General features: G+C 37.7%; 1 protein-coding gene across 3 annotated transcripts in view; it reads right to left on the bottom strand.

Annotated features, from left to right (window-relative positions):
• Positions 1–17,414, bottom strand: part of LOC117954504 (netrin-G1-like) — a 57,159-nt gene that overhangs the window by 14,313 nt on the left and 25,432 nt on the right. The gene's annotated exons all lie outside the window — the stretch shown is intronic.

The following is a 17,414-nucleotide window of genomic DNA, read 5'->3' as shown; positions in this document are numbered from 1 at the left end:
TAGCAATTAGAAGCACAATCATACAAACAAATACTAGATATTTATAAAATTACAACATGGCTTTTGTATTGTAAAAGTGTATGCATAAAAATATATGTGTTGGAATGAAAGATATCTTTATAACAGCTCCTTGCAATTTTATAGTTTATAATTATCATTAATAAATTATTATGCACACATATATTTATGTAAACAGTGTTTTGTAAAAAGAGTACCAATATATTCAGATACAGTACATTAGTGTTTAAAGCATGTATTACCTGTTTGTGTACATACAACTGTATATGTATTAACCTTACAACATTATACATGTATATGTTAAATGTTAAACTGTTTAGTTATTGAGGTGTAAAGGACTGGTTAAAATCCTTCTGTTAACAATTATGTAACAGTGCATTACAAAACTATATTAACTGTCTAGTACCTATTATGAATGCTAGATAGGGGGGTTTAAAGGGGGTTGCTCCAAAAGGCAAAATTGTGACATTTAAAGTTAATTAAGTAAATTAAGTTAATATGTAAGTAATGTAAGTAAAAATCACCATTTTTTAAGAGGCATTGTGAGTAATACTTTCTGTGATGTGAGGTGCTCCAAGGTAAAAAAAGTGCCTAAAATAGCACAAGCATTAAAAATACCAAAATTAGTATGTAAAAGTATCACTTTAAAAACATGTACAGGATGTTGAATGTTTAAATCACTCAAAGTACAAGATGGATTAGATGACCATGCAAACCTCTCAGTTCAAACCATTTTGCAGTTACATGGATTGCCACAGCTACAACCACATCAATGTTGAAAACAACTTCTATCTGTAAAAGAAATCACCATACTGTATTTCCTTGGGTTAAATGCTGTCTGAAAACATTAGCAGCCATAATGGATGCGACTGAATACCAACTCGTAGTCACAGCAACTAAATGCTAGTGCCTCTCAAACCGCATTCCCTATGGTCCTTATCTTTTTAATCAATTAAAGTCCCTCCTCCATAAAATTAATGACTGGGTGTAGCTCTTCTGCCATGCAGACAGCAGCAGCTCCCCGAAGTCAAGAGCGTTGCAATTTGACCTTCCACTTAATTAAAAACCAGCAAAATCTGGATCATCGAGTCCAACCGGTGCGCGTAACACGCTGATAGAGAAGAAGATGTGCGCTCAGTGGAGCTCTGGGATGTGATGCTTTTGCCGCTGGCATTGTCATTTTGAAATCAGAGAGTTTTTATGTCCCCAGTTTGGGCCACAAGAGGGAAGAGATCCCCTGTACTTCCAGCCTTTTCCACCAGCACCATTATGAATACTCATGAACTTTTATCCATTGTACAGCCCAATAAAAAATGCTGTTATCCATTATACAAACAAGTGACCCTCCCTTAGGAGACACTAGAGATCATCAAGCGTCTTTGTCCCTCCTTCATCAATTGTATTTCTTCAGCTGGGGGGGTCAAATGCTCTTTGAAAGGATGCAAAGAACTACTGTTATGAATGCCTTGTTTGTTAAAGTGTATGTGTGTGCAAAAAATGGGTAGTAGGAATCATCACTAGACACACTTTAAAGGTTCAGCTCATTTAAATTACAAAAAGCACATTTTCATATCGCTATAGCTAACTATAAAAATACTTTAGATTTTATTTGTTCAACAATATCTTTGTCCAGAGAAAAATGCCAACTGTTATCAATGTGTTGTCAACAGTTGTTGTTGGGGCAATAGAAACAAGGACATCAACCAATCAATCAATTTTTATTTGTCACAGGAAATCTTACGAGGTAAAAATCAAGTGAAAATGTAATCCCATTAGCACCTTAAACCATGATTCATCATAAAGCAGAATGTGGCCATGAGATCAGCACACAGAAAAAGAGTCACCCGGATGAATGGCACTTCTAGGATCCAGCCAAGTCTTGGAAAAGAGACACCACTGATCCTAACATCTGGCTGGAAATGAATGGAGGCACGGAGGCTCAACCACATTGCCTCTGTTAAATTGTATACATTAAATATCTCAATGCTGTTAACACTACATATAAAATTCCCTTTACCATCTTTGAACTGGTTTTAGGAGGTACCTTCAAACATGGCCAAATAAAATCTAAACTCTCTGCAACGATAAATCCCATTTGAGTTATCAAGAAAATATAAACATAAATATAGAATAAATTTTCTTTTTTTTGTATGGACCATAGCTTTTACATTTAACAGGGTAGACTTGAGGCTTTAATAAATGTTGTCACAACCGTTTTAGTTCTGAATTAACTTCTTTAATCCTCACATTAAAAAAAGAAGACACTATAATGTTCTGCATTTTATTCATGCTGCACCTGGTGAATAATCCAATCTCTAGATAGCAATGCGCCAAGAATGCACCTGAACACATCTCCCTGTAAGACCAGCACGCCAATGGTTGCACAGAAGGGCGCACAGATGGGCGCAGGGGCATTCGCTGTTCAAACAAATTGAGCCCTGGACAGGAAACTGACAACTGCGTTGGTCTTAAACTAGCCAAGACGCATGTGTTGGGCTTTGCGCTGCACCAGGTGCAAGATAGGGCCCCTGATTGTTTTGCTATTTTTTTTAAAGTTAAACCCTCCAGGGACTTTCAAGAAAACTCGCATAAAGGCCACTGTTTCATATAGTGTAAGTTTAGTGCATTCCTGTAAAACATTTGTTCTGGTCTCGGCCACATTTACAGTTATCAAACTTTTAATGGAATAAACTGCAATTTTTGCCAAAGTATATGAATCTTTTTCATACAGGTAAAGGATACAGCCATGAGGTAATTGTGGATGACTAAGAATATGATGAACTTTCATTTGTTGCATTACCTCTCGGACAAATTAACAGCTGATACATTAAACTAAACTCAGTGTCAAGCAATACAAATGTTTAAAAAGGGAGAAATAAAAGTTATGAAAGCCATAATACGAGTCTAATAGTCTAAAAAGAACATTAAGAATGTAGCAGAATTAAATTTAGAAGTTATACGTTATGTCCTGTTATCTGGTGCCTTCAAGTAGACATCATTATTAAATCTGCATACAAAATACATGGATTAATGTGGCTTTGAACCCTGTTTCAAGATGGACTGATTTTAGCCGATATCTTCCTTTTTCTTACATGTCCTATTAGTCCATCCACACAGGTGTTAGTATTAGTATTAGTAACATAATTATTTTCCTGGTTAAACCTCTCAAGGTCACTTACTCTCCTGTAGCAGGCCTACCTGTAAAGGTTTGTATTTGTTCAGGCCTTTTTCACAGAAGACATTTTTGACATGTAACAATAGGAAAAGCAAAGGTGTAAATAGCAAATTGTGCTGAATGTTATTTTGCTGTGTTGGTTTTAGTGACCTTGTATTGTGAGACAGATGAATAAAAAAGAGCCATAATTAATGTCATTAGGAACACCTGGGCTTTTCCTACTTTAACAAGACAAAGTGACTGCTGTAAAAAAGGCCTGTTGGTGGATTGAGTTTGGTGACCTTTTTGTAATTCCTAGCATAGCCCTGTCAACCTAGGCCTTAGGTCCAATTAATATGAATAACTGAACATACTTGTGTGATGTAATTAATACATGTGTGCAGACCATTAGAAATAAAGGAGAATATAAGCATTGATTGATGATTCGAATATATCTGGGATACGTTTAGATAAGAAGTGGCTTTGACACCTTGGTTTTTGTAACCACAGCATTTCAGTGTAGTCCTAACTACATATAGATATTATGTTTATAGAAATTCTTATGGTAATAAAGTCTGCACTCTCTATTTTTCACAATTCAATTCATGGCTTCCTTTCTGCTATCAAATCTGAAATATGATTTAATTTGTTTTGGCATTTTAGGCCTTTACTTGTGACAGGACAGCTTAGACATGAAAAAGGAGAGAGAAAGGCAATGACATGGCAAAGAGACGCAGGTCAGAATCAAACCCGCGGCCGCTGCGTCGAGGACCGAGCCTCTGTGTATGTTGTACGTGAATAGTTGCTGACAGACAACTAACAAACAATACTGTATGTGCCTAGTATTTTGTCCAATAGTTCAACTTGGATTCTCTTTCCCTTTGTGGAGGCAATGGTGTGGGTGACCTTATAGATTGTTTGCACCTGTGGTAGGGTAAACATTCTGAGGCTCACAGGGCCAGGTCACAAATTGATAAAGGGCTGATAGTTAAAGGTCTTTTAATACATCGTTCCCCACTGCTCTGAAGATAAAGAAAATAAAGATAATAAGAATTGTATATTATTAGCGTAGTATTAGTGTCATCCTGCAAAATGTTTTCTTAAAAACAAATTATCCTAAACCATTGCTTAAAGCCTGCAAATGTGTACTGAATGCAGACTTTTCAAAAATGTCTGGGTAGAATTTTAGACTGGAAAACCCCTTTTTCCATTCTATTTCCATCCCATGACCGCTACTCGGACTGTCAAGACTGATTGTGCAAGACTAGTCTCCCTCAGCTTTATATCTCACCTGTTCCCTCATACAATTTGCCCATGGTCAGAACCTGTAATGTGCCTCCATGCTGTATAAATACATACTGAGGTTTCCTGAAACTTTACTCGACAAGACACGTTGAGAGCCTCACCTGTGCTGACCACTGATAGCTCTTAGATATGGAGAGAGCAAGGCTGTTGAGGAGGAAACTTTGGCCTTGCTGAAGGTTTTAGAGAATACTCTGCCAGCACCTAACAAGAAAAAGAGGCTGTTTGATGTATTTAAGATGAGAGGAAGGAACAATGTGATACATTTGAGCTGCACAAGGAACAAGATAGGAGGATTTATTTAAAGATCCCATGGCATGTAAATGTCACTTTATGTGGTTATTTAACATTAATATACATTCCTTTGACTAGTTAAAAGGTATGTTATTATAAATCCCACTGCTTTTCTTAAGCACGTCAACAGTGTTTGCGTAATTACTGTCAATACCAAAGAGGGGAGACAAAAGTTCCACACTCCCGCTTTAAAGGTACAATATGTAACATTTCTGCATTAAAGTGTCTAAAAATAACTATACCTATGTTTTACATTTCATGAGTTGTGTACATACACTATCCCAAATGTTTCCAACAATTTTCCAACCCAAAGAAATATTTAGTTTTATTTCTGACACGAGACGTTTTGTTTAGTTGCTTGTCAGTGGCGTAGTATAACTTTTGACCCCGCTAGTTACCCTAACTCACGTCAAAACACAGGAACCTAGATGATACACTTGAGAGTATTTGTATATCACACAATGTTACAGAAATTATACTCAGTACTGCTTTTTCTGCCACATAGCATCATTTTGTCATAGATTACATGTGTAACCAGGTTAAAAATACTAAGCATTGTCATAGGATGTTGATCTAAAATTTGTAACTTAGTCAAAAACCAACATAACACTAGGTATTGTTGTACATAAGGTTAAAAAAAGTTGTTTTATGAAAGGGTCAAAAAGTGCAGTGTAACAGATTGGATTGGATTAGATTATATTATACTTTATTCCTCCCACAGCGGGGAAATTACCTTATTACAGCAGCATTTTCTACAATAAAAGCAAAAATAAACAAACACAGTAGGTAAAATAAGTTTTGTCTAGTCACATATGTCTTGTCTTATTCTGAAGAGTTCATGGTTGTAAGACGTAGTGGTGTTTGTGAATTAGAGTAATACTGGTCGTCCATTGGTCAAGGTGGGTGGGATCCCAGGTATAAAGGAAGTGAGTGTGATAACGTGTCTTGAGCATAGACCGTATATATCTATGGTCTTGAGTGATGGCTTGACGGACAAAGTCGGAACAGGAGGAATGTAAAAGTTTGCACAACAAAGTATGTAGTTGTTGTCATTTATTCGACAGTCCTCGCACAGAAATTCCGTATACATATCTTGTGCGAGTAACTACATATCTTTCTACTCGAAGTTTATCGGACAGTTATTCACGTGTGTTGCTAGCTCATTAGCCACTGAGTGTACGTTGTTAGCATTAGCAAAGGAAATTGACTTTTAGCCACCGTTGCTAACCCACCTAACGCTCCAATCCAGTGCAGCGTTTTCAACGAGGAAACTTAAATATTCATCAGATACGTTTTTCCTGCAAGCTGCAACATCGATGGTTAGAGACATTGGAATAGAGAGAGCACACCAGCTTATCCCATTCTTCACCAGAGACCGGGAGAAGGATCAAAAGCTTCTGACGACTTCTTGCCATTCCCAGTCTTCACCAGAGAGTACACGTGCAGACTGGACTCTGACCTTTTAACCAAGGTAACATGTTATTTTATTTGCCGTTTTTGATTAAAGTGAATGGAAATACAGTGAACTTCTCTATTTACTCTTAAGCATCGCATCAGGCCTGCAACGATTTATTTTAAACCTCATGTTGTCCTCGGGTCAATTTTTCCATTTTCCTATATCAATGTTCTTTTAATTACCCCAAATTACATGATTGATTCCACACAACACTCTTTGGCAAGTATAAATCTCTACTTTCATTAATTTTGGGGAGTCTTATACAATGTTATAGCATTTAAAAAATAATTTAAGTAGTTTTGAAATAGCATTGAGTAAAAGTTGACATATTCCAGTCCGTGATTATATGCATCAACATATATTGCTTTAATTTTAGTCTAAATTATTCCTAATTTCTGCTTTTCTAATTCAAACATTAGGTATAATTTCCTATAAATGAGGTTTATTGACCATAAATTCCAAAAATAACTTTAAAACTAAAGTTAGTGTTGAAAACGTAAAAAAAGTGTTAACAAAAGTGTTGATTTTTTTTTTTGGGAAGACAACACAAAGGTTAAACCCAACCATTTAAACCCCACCCGCTGTCACCTGCAAGAGAAACACGTACTTCATGTCTTATTTAATTTCCCCAGATCAATACAGTGTAGACTTACTTTTTTTTCTCATCCAGAAGCTTTTTTAATCCATCATGGAATTAGTGTCTTCATATCAAATAAATCCAAATTATGAATCAAAAAATCTAATCACAAATCTGTTTTGCTACAGAACCTTTTAACCCACTGTCACTTTTTGTTTTTAGCCTTGTAATGTTTTTTTGTTTGGTGTCTTTGAAGCCCTTTGAACCAGTATTTAACTTAACAAGTGTTTATATAACTTGATTGTGCATAACAAGGGTTGAGATTATACAAGCATCGTTACACAAGGAGACCAGGCAAACCAAATATGGGAAAAATTTGCTTAGACCTCTAAGGGTTTATGTATATGCTTTTGTGTATGTGTGTGTTTGTTTGTGTGTTTGGAGTGTGGGCCCACTGAGTTTAGTGTGACCTTGAATTTAAGGTAACCTGATATAAGGTTTACAGTTAAAGGGAATATCTTTTGTCATTATACACTAATTGTTTCCAAATTAAAAATTATTTTGTGCTGTAACTTAAGTTATTGAAGGGAAAGAGAAAAACATTTTAAAGGAGACTAATGTAATTTCATTATGCATATTTTGTCATTTTCAAAAGTAAATAATGGATGTTAACTGTCTCTAAAAGTGAACGAAGTGTGTTTGTGTTTGGTCATTTCCTTTACTAGAGGTTTTCAAATTAAGGTGCTAAAGGTTAGTGAATGTGTTATTCAGCTATATCTCATTGCCATATGCTAATTCTTTAAAAGCCATTTCAGTGCATTCATTTAAGTGGGTTACGTAAACTAAGTCTAATAATAGTTTTTACAGATGATGTAAGGTGGCTAAAGGAACTCAAGACATTTAAAATGTAAATAGATAAAAGAGAAATATTACAACATTGCTTTATTGTGAAGTACGTTAACTGATACGAACTCAGGGCCCTCCTCTGACTATACTGGGGAGTTACACGCCACTTTGCAACACAGGAATACAGCAGAAACCTAACAATACTACAGTGTGGTGGTTGACAAGCCCATAAATATGTTCACCAGTAACATTAGCTGTAAAGATTGGTCTACGTCAGTGGGACAGATATAATGCTAATTAAGCCAGCTAGCATGCCCTGGTCTGTCTGCCTCACTCCGCTAGCGCTAAGAGACTTGTCAGGATGAGAGCAGCTGACAGCCCTGGGGATCCCCATCCACTATTTCTAAAATCCTTTGGTCCATTTATGTTATCTGGTTTACTAAAATGTATTTACTCTTTTGGAATAAACACAATTCATGAACATTCAAAGAAATAATACAGCTTGCATAATGTGATTTGAAAATACATTTGGAGATAACACAGTAAAAAGGTCCCTGAAGGTAAAAGGTTCATGACCGTAAATTAAATACAAAATCCATCTTAGTTTCATTAACTAGAACAAGGCAAAGCCTTTACAGTAAATTCCATAACACATAGTTACAGGAATAAGGAAAGAAAAGACTGAAAGCCCTAACATCAACAACAATAATTTGAGCAGGCACAAGGCATATCCAGCTAACATAATGAATTTGATGTGTTACTTTACATAGACTCTTTTTTTTTTTCATTTCGGAGGGGCATTGAACTCTTTCTTGACGCGAGGAGGGGAGTCACAGAGTTACCTCATTACACCAGGCTATGTCACCGTGAAATTGAAGAGTCCGATTAGGCTTGTTTTCACCGCTTTGTGCTGTGGCCAATTTTGTCATTCTTCAGGGTGTAATGTTATACATCTCAAGCAAATTGTTTGCGTCCTCCATCCAAATATAAAGTAGCTACGCCAGGGCCGCCCAAATTGTTGGTGAAATATTAGGAACGGATCACAAGTTAATTCCCCTGCTCCAATTTTCTGCTGAGGCAAAATGAAATTTAAATTGATGTGGCTTGGGCCATTGCCACTAAAAGACTGTGATTTGTTTAAATGACAGGGTCTATTACAGTATTGAGGTTGGGCATTGATGTTGGCATACAGTATGGTACTGTCTACCCACCCAAGCGTGTGTGTGTGTGTGTGTGTGTGTGTGAGATGCTTACTGCATGCGCTTAACCTATTACTTTGTAAAGGGTGAAAGTGTACACACACACATAAACACGCGTGTACACCATTTGAACTCATGAAGCCACATCTACCTTGTCTGTAGCAGTGCTTGATCATACAATAAGTGTAGCAAAAGGACATGATGATTTTACTATTCATGGCTTCCAGCCCACCAGAGACCGCTTATGTTGATCTACTTTCTCTCTATATATTATTTACAAAGAAAGCCTGGGTCTTAATGAGCACTACTTAAACGCTGGAGACTGGGAGATGACTGGCAGAAAACATGGCAGCATGTGACAGACATCTGGTGGAAGATAAGTTGGAAGGCGTTGGCAGAGCCGGAGAGAGCCTTACAGTGGTAGCAGAGTAACGCTGGGGGTCGTGTGAACCTGCACTTGGAACCTGACTTTCAAACTCTGTCAATCAAGCTGGCTACAGCTGTCATGGTTTACAGGGCACAGACGTGGAGGATAGGAGGCATGTATGTGCGAGTGTATACTATGTGAGAGGCTGGATAACAGCCAGGGAGTTTTTTGTGTGCATGTGTGAGTGTGTGCAGTTTGTGTTGGCTGATTATTTTACGTTATGTTATGTGAAAGGCCAACCGCAATGTAGCCATTTCAAGGTAGATTCCAGACCAGTACTAAAAACTGTTTACTCCAGCTGTCAGCTAAATAAATTCTGAATTTAGGTTTTCACTGTCTGTTTCCTGTTTTTGCCACACGTCATTTCAATCTCCTGTCCCGCCCCACCCCCATACTCACCTGCTCCTCATCAGCTAACTGTTTACTATTGAAGATTGACCACCTGGGTTGACCTTGTTTTTTCTGTCATGCTATTGGGTTCTTGCCTGCCTCTTGTGAAACCTGGGGCCTCTCCTACAAGGCCCGATTTGGCGTTAACAAGGTAACTACAGCTTCAACCCAGGGTTTTGTTTATCACGACGTTGGATCACTTATTACCAGGTTAAATTCGCTGTGGAACTTATGCTGAACACCTAACCTGGTTGGGAGCAGGTTATGTTGGAGATTAGAAATCAACCAGTGTAAAGCACCTCACTGCCAGGGTTGCAACTAAAAATAATAGGCCAAAGCAATGGCAGTATATGGAAAGCACAAGTGTAATTAGGGTCAGATCTTGTGCCTGGCTGATGGGGAAGTGATAGGCCTATTGACAAGCCTTGTGATTTGCACATTCTAGTTGTTAACCAGCGTTGTGACACAGCTCATACGGGACCGCCTTTGTTAGGTTAGGTGAAGCCGGGTAACTGAAATAAAAACATGTTGACCCTGATTTGTACAGCTGTTTTAAATGCCAAATATCTTGTGGGAAAACACAAAATCCTTTTTAAAAGGTAAATTAGAGAGATTTAATTTAAAATGTAGGGAGATCAAAGCAGCCTTAAAAATATTAGGGCGTATTTGTAAATGTATTGAGTTGCAAATGTAAACTCCTTCGGCTTTTTAAATCCACCACATTTCCATAAACTGCCTTAATATTTTTTACGACTTGCTCGTTAGCTACTTAAAAGTCTGTGAAATTCAAAATTTGTACTGCTTACTGTTCTGCTCGACCTAACCATGAAATCAATATGGTAACTGCCAGGCAATGATTTAAAATGCAAATAGTGGATCAACAATTTAACATAAACAGCAGGCTTTAACACAGTGTTCACCAGGCATCAAAACAAAAAGCATCCATCTGAGGCAGCAAAGGGACACAGAAATTGCTTAAAGATGAGGGCGAATCTATTGGTCCTTTGTTGTGTCTTTGTGTGTCTGTGTCTGCTGTTTTGTCTCCCTCCCAGCTTTTTTTCTCTGTGTTTTTTTGGCTCTGGGACGTGTTCCATGTCTCAGTGTATTGTTTGTATCTGTTAATTTATGAATATATAAAAAACATTTTGATCACAAAAAAAGATTTGGGTGAATCTGGGTTCTAAAACGTTGTGAATGTGAAAATACTAAGGGAGGAAAAACATGAAACATGGCTGGGTTAAGAACCCAGCTACACGCTGTGCAACTCTGGACGCTCTGCAATATTTGCCGTAGTCTGCTTTGCAACAGTAAAAAAGAAAATATATTTCCACCCACTGAGCTAAATATCAACAAAAAATGTCATCAAGCTACTCAACAACATTCTTTTATGGCGAAATATCCATTTATTTCCTCAGGCTGTATCCTGTCCTGCCCTTTATAAGTGGCAAGCTCGAGAAAGAAAGAGGGAAAGAGACACACACAAAAAGTAAGGAAGGCTACTTCTTCAGAATACAAGTGTATTTAAATCTCAGTGTAAATGAGGGAGGACAATGTCCTGGAACATGACACAGTCCATCATATGGTGTAATATTACATTTCTTGAATTTTCATGTGCGACAGTTGGAAGGCATATTGTAGATATCTTCAGGGTTTAAAGTGCTCATATTATGCTAATTTTCAGGTTCATAATTGTATTTAGAGGTTATATTGGAATAGGTTTACATGGTTGGCCACAGCTCCTCTTTTCACCCTGTGTGTTGAGCTCTCTGTTTCGGCTACAGAGTGAGGCATCTCACTTCTGTTCCATCTTTGTTGGGAGTTGCACATGGGCAGTAAGGACTACAAGCCATTTAGAAGCAGAGCATGAGGGAGTGCCATGCTAGCAGCTAGGCGAGCATTATTAAGCGTGTTACAAAGAGACGCACGTTTGTCATGGAAGTAAAGGCTGGACTACAAGATAGTTGTTTGGAGCGGTTTGTGAACAATGTTTTCTGTTGGAGATGGTAAGTCCCTTTGGGGTGGACTTTGGGCCTTTTCACTTTCTAAACTTATAATGTGCACAAAAAAGACATACGGTATAACACAATAAAGAAAATGGAAAAAGCCCAAAAGCATAATATGAGTCCTTTAAGATCTTCTAAATGTGGTCCAGCACATCATATGCACTGTGCAGGGGCTACATTTACATTGGAGATGGACTGTAAGATACAGTTGAAGTGTGTGAGACAGTACTTTATGAGCTCAGGATTCCCATCGGGAGAGGGGGATGCAGAGTTTATAGCTCTAGAGAAAGATTTTGGGGGGGGGAATATAATATTAGTGAAATATATATCATATCTTTTCTAAAACTATTTGGTATCTAAATTGCCTTTGAATATCTCTCATGTATACCTCAGAGGAAAGATTCAGGATATTTGGAGAGAAATAGCATATTAGCACTTATGGATTAACTGCCTCTCGTTCCCAGGCCCCACTGCAGCCCTGCAGATGTGCAGCTCTGACCGCACAGCCAGCCGGTAGCGGTCATGTCTTAATTAACCAGCGGACATCTGATCAATAATTGAGGAACGATGGAGAGGGAGACGTGAAAGGTGGGAAAGCCTGCACGGTTCAAGGTTTTTGTTTTCCGTTGATGTGGAATAACATTAGAGATCTATAGCACGACTTGCCCCACAACAAACGACTCCCTAATCAGGGGAGGTGGCATAAATAACCCCCCTTTTATTTCTTTCTTCATGTCTTCCTTTACTCAAATCTTTTCTATCATAAAGAATCATTGTGCAGGAAGGTTTTTACACAGTTGTTTCAATGCAAAGTGATTTTAAGCCTTGTAAATCCAGTTTTATAAACTTGTGTTCTGTATAATTATTAGCTTATTTAAGGAGACATCTACTCTGGTCTGTATGGGGTCATGCGTGGCATCTAAAGCGTCCCAGGATTTATTTCTGCATGAAATGATTTTTACTTTTATTGGTGTGCCTTCTTTGATTTGTACCTGCCTTGGGCACTTAAGTCTGGGGTTTAATTAGGTTTTTCTCAATGGCTTCCAAGATCCCGCAGGTTATGAGCCTCATTCTTTAAGAGACATAAGAGGAGGAAAGAGTATGTTGTGTGTACATGTGTGTTGACTCAGCAGGGACATCACAAAAGTTCTCTATTTGGAGCACGCCATATGAATTGTTTTCTGAATTGCTTATTTGTCAGTATCCTGTCCCTGGTCTTGTCTCTCCCCTGTGTGTTAATATCTCCCTCAATGACTTGAGTCACAATGCTTATTTGAATGCAAAGATTAATTGGTTGTGTAGTATGACGTGAGATGATTTACAATGCACGCAATTAATCTGCGAGTTTCCTTGGCTGCTAAACCTTTGCCATAAAGGCTAGAAAAAACCCAATCCTGTTCAAATAGAAATGTTAATAATTCTGTGTTTTATCGGTCATAAATCCAGGTCAGGATGGTGTCTGGGTACGAAAGGGATGGATTCTGGTAATTTTGCTACCTGGGATGGCATCACCCCTCAAATTGCCTAAGTTTTTATTGTTCAGGTCGGCTTTCTACACGAGACGGATGTAACATGATCAATCATTGCTTCTTTCACTATGAAAGAGAGTGGGGGGTCGCAGTGAGCAGAAAGTTTGCAGTGGAAATGGCTTAGATGTGTCTTACTGAAAAGGAGAAGAAAACGGTATGGCTTTTTGGCTGCTACTCTTCCATGAAAACCACTTCTGGTCAGACTTCTCCAGACAGTAGATGGGTGCAATACCTGGGTCCCCCTGGTTTCTGCCAGTTCTGAGCTGATGTCACTGCTGGACATCTTCCAATTTCGAAGGGAAATAAGCTTGATGTGTTTTTCATCTCCTGCACTAAGTTTCCTTGGTCGACCACTGCGTCTTCGATCCTCAACGTTGCTATGAGAACTGATGGTGCTTTGAAGGTAAAGGGTAGTAACACCAAACATTTATTTGATTTAGATTTTTCTTTTGTTTACTCACTTTGCATTTTATAAACAAGACTTTTTCATAGTAGTGTATATTAGCAAAGTTTCTCATGAACCTTACACAAGCAAATTCCTATTTTGTCACTTCTGAAATATATAATGTATAGATAAAATGAAGTATAAGTGTAAAATGAGGCAAAACCATTCACAGATTGTGGAAATATAATTTGATGTTTATACAGCATGCCAGTCTCCATCCATTCAGAGCTGTGACATTCATGAACATATCCGCAGGTTTCCTGACACTACAAATGTTCAGCATATGAGGGAAAGTTAATCAGTGTTTGTGGAGTATTCTGGGAATTCTCGGACAGGATGGTCATTCTGTGATAAGGCTTTCACATTTGGTTGTAGCCAGAAGGCTGCTGAGGCTGGTGGGAACTCTAATCAGTCTCTCCCCACCCGTTTCCATCACCCTCTTTCAAGTGAGTTACTGATCCACCTCTGGACAAAAATTGCATGTTTATTTTCTTTTCTTTCTCACTGCAAACCTTTGGTGGAAAATTGAATTCGATGTCCATGGGCAGGATGGGAAATTGAGCAAAATAGCTTATTTTCCTCCCACCCAACCTGTTGCCACTTTTTTTATAATGAATGGTAAAATAAGATATCTGTGAGAGATGCTATTCTGTTTTCGGGAGCAAGCCTTGCAATTTAGAACTCATCAATTCATGTTTACAGTATGAGTGTGAATATTGGAAGAGTGTGTTTGACTGCTGAACGTGCATCTCTCTGATTGGGCTAAATTGCAAATATCACTTGCCATCATTATGAATGGCATGTGTTCATGGCATGTGATAAAAGACATAAAACATCATTCTCATATTCAGTGACTTGCAACAAGCAGTTAAAGCTTATTAAAACATACTAGAGATGTATGAAAGTGTTTTTTTTAAAGCATAAATTGTAGCGTAAATAACTTGCTCAAAAAAGGAAACTTCATAGATTAAACCATCAATATACTTATTATTAAACAGGGGAAGGCTATATTTGGAACCATGGCCTGGCAATTCTGAATGTCTCCACGTTTCACTGATGTGTCTCTGATGATTACCATTTAATCAGCTGCAAATGCTCTTAATTACAAGATTAGTCTCCTACCAATTAGCCAACATGCTAATGGTTCTAATCTGCCATTGAAGTCGACTGAATTCTAATTAGGGACTAACTGTTTCAATTCACAGAGGGCCCATCTGATGGGTCATTACCAACCAAGTTATCCTCATATAAACCAACTGCAGCAAGCAGCACAGGTCCCATTTGGAGAGCAGCTGTAGAGGCTTTATGACTACCATGTGGGCCATTTCCATGCATCATGAAACGACAATGTTTCCTTTCCCTGAAAATCACAGAGGCATTTTGATGACTCACGGATGAAAATATTAGACGCTGCAAAATTGCAAGCTGTATTAATCACATCGTTTGCAAAGGAAGTCTTCTTAATATTACTGAAAATGTAGGTTTTTAAATTGGAAAATTAGGAAAACTTAAGTGGAGACGGAGCGTCCAAATTCAAAGAGATGACATACTGTAATTAAAGCTGCACTAATATTTATCTTTTATATTAACAATGAATCAAATTAGTAGGAGCAATGTGAAAGAGCAGTAACAAACCAACTGAAATGACCTACCACTGTAATTCCCATCAGCTCTACAATGCAGTTTTAGATTTTGTTTCTGGCCTGCAAATGCATGATTCCATCATCCTCATTTACCAGTTATGAAATCTTAGACACTGTAGTCACTCAACATGGAATAGCCGACAGACAAAAGATAAACTAGTCAAACATAATAGAGCAATTAGCAACGAAAAAGTTTCCCTCTAGCCAAAAGGAGAGTGCAAATTTGACTAACATTAACAAGAAACATGAATTTTGCCACGTGCTATAAATGTAATACATACAGTACACATAAGCTTATATTTCCATGCTGTGCTTGTACTGCTGCCCCCAAGTGGCCAAAAATCACTTAGCTACTTCGGTGCAGACAGTTTTTTGTTGTTGTTGTTATTTTAGGTTAATATTTTTTTTTATAAGACAGCTGAAGACATGAAGGGGGGGGGGGGGTTAAATCCGTGGCCGCTGCATCAAGGAATAAAGGGGCAGGTAAGCTACCCAGGTGCCCCCACTTAGTACAGCTTTAATGAAGCTGAAGCAATATCATGTGCTTTCAACCAATCATACAGTTATTCATGTGTTTATTTTTACGTGAACATTACTTTACACTGAACATAACATTTGCAAAAAATATCTTTGTCTCCTTACCCAGGCTATGGAAATGAATTAGGCACATAAAAGGTTCCCTTCACACAGCTCACGTTTCTTACAATCATTCATCCAGAAGAACTAAAAAATATGGACATTTCTCTAAAAAGAGCCCTTAAATCAAACCTAATGAGCAATACAAGTTCAAAATGACTTTATCAGTCTTACCTAAATCAAGTCTTTTGTCTTCAGGGAGACGTGTGTGTGTGTGTTTGTGTGTGTGTGTGTGTGTCATACTGAATATTCAAACATATTCCCAAAGACTAAAACTTTGCTACACATAAGGTTCCACGCTAGTTGTTTTACATCCGAAAAAATAAAACTAATAAAAACACTTTACATTTTTTTTTATGCTCATGCAATGTGTTCTTATAGCTTTTTTTCCTCTGCTGTCTTGTGTCCCCCATGTCCCCTGTATTGTGTGATGGCAAATAAACTAAACTGAACTGGTTCCATTGGACTACACATTATTAAACATTGTATCACATATAATCCTGTTAATCTTAGCAGCTGACTTGTGCTTGTGATTAAGGAGACCACTGTTTTAATGCAGAAATGTGTTTTGAATGAGGATTGGATTGTGATATCTTTGGTTGTAATACATCTTGAAAGAGTTAATTAATTACAATAACAATCTTTGTGTTATTCTACAAAATGTTGTAGTGATGTAAAATATTCATCAAAAATCTAAGTAATCAAAAGAAAACATTTTTATTTAAACTGAAAATCAAGTAAGGGTTATAAGTAATTTAGGAGAGTAGTAGTTCAGTTTCTGCTCAGGCTGCGCCTTTTTTGCCTGATTTGGGCTAATTTAAAAAAAGAAAGAATTTTGAGCTGTGTTAAACGTACTCTAGGTCTTAAACACATGCTTATTTGCTTAGGAATTCTCCTTATCAAAATGCATTTATAGAATTCCATTCATGTTTAGACGGTGACAGTTTTTTGGTCAGCTGATGGCGCTTTCTAAAATCCTATTCAGCAACATTTTTGATGTCCCTTTGTGGAAATGCGAAAACACATCGGATTTTGTTGTGCAAAAAACTGGACCATTAGAACAAGAAAAGGCAACTTTTGATTAAAAGAGAGAAAGGATAGGTTGCTTTATACCAGAGATGGTGAAATGAACCACGGAGAAGCCCCTGTCTTCAGGTTTTAATTCCTGCCTATTACCTCAGCAGGTGATTGCAATTATGAGCTCTTCCCTGCTACTTGGAGTAGGGGAAATTAGTTTATGGTTTTTTATTTGAAATAAAAACAACTGTTGGGACTCAATAGCACAAGGTTGGCCACCCTCAGTCAATACTGTTATTATATATCATTACATAGCGGAATGGTCTTGAATCAGACCAGCTGATTCAAGACCCCTCCGCTTCATGTTGGCCCTGATCACCCGTTGTATTCGCTGTAACATGTGTCTCACCACACAAGGACTTACAATTAGGTGTTTAGGTTTTGTCAACAACTGTACATAGAAGTGCAGCATGCACCA

Source organism: Etheostoma cragini, chromosome 12 (assembly GCF_013103735.1).
Source record: "Etheostoma cragini isolate CJK2018 chromosome 12, CSU_Ecrag_1.0, whole genome shotgun sequence".
Lineage (NCBI taxonomy): Eukaryota > Metazoa > Chordata > Actinopteri > Perciformes > Percidae > Etheostoma > Etheostoma cragini.
The sequence above is the reverse complement of the archived record's forward strand: the minus strand, read 5'-3'. Positions and strand labels throughout refer to the sequence as shown.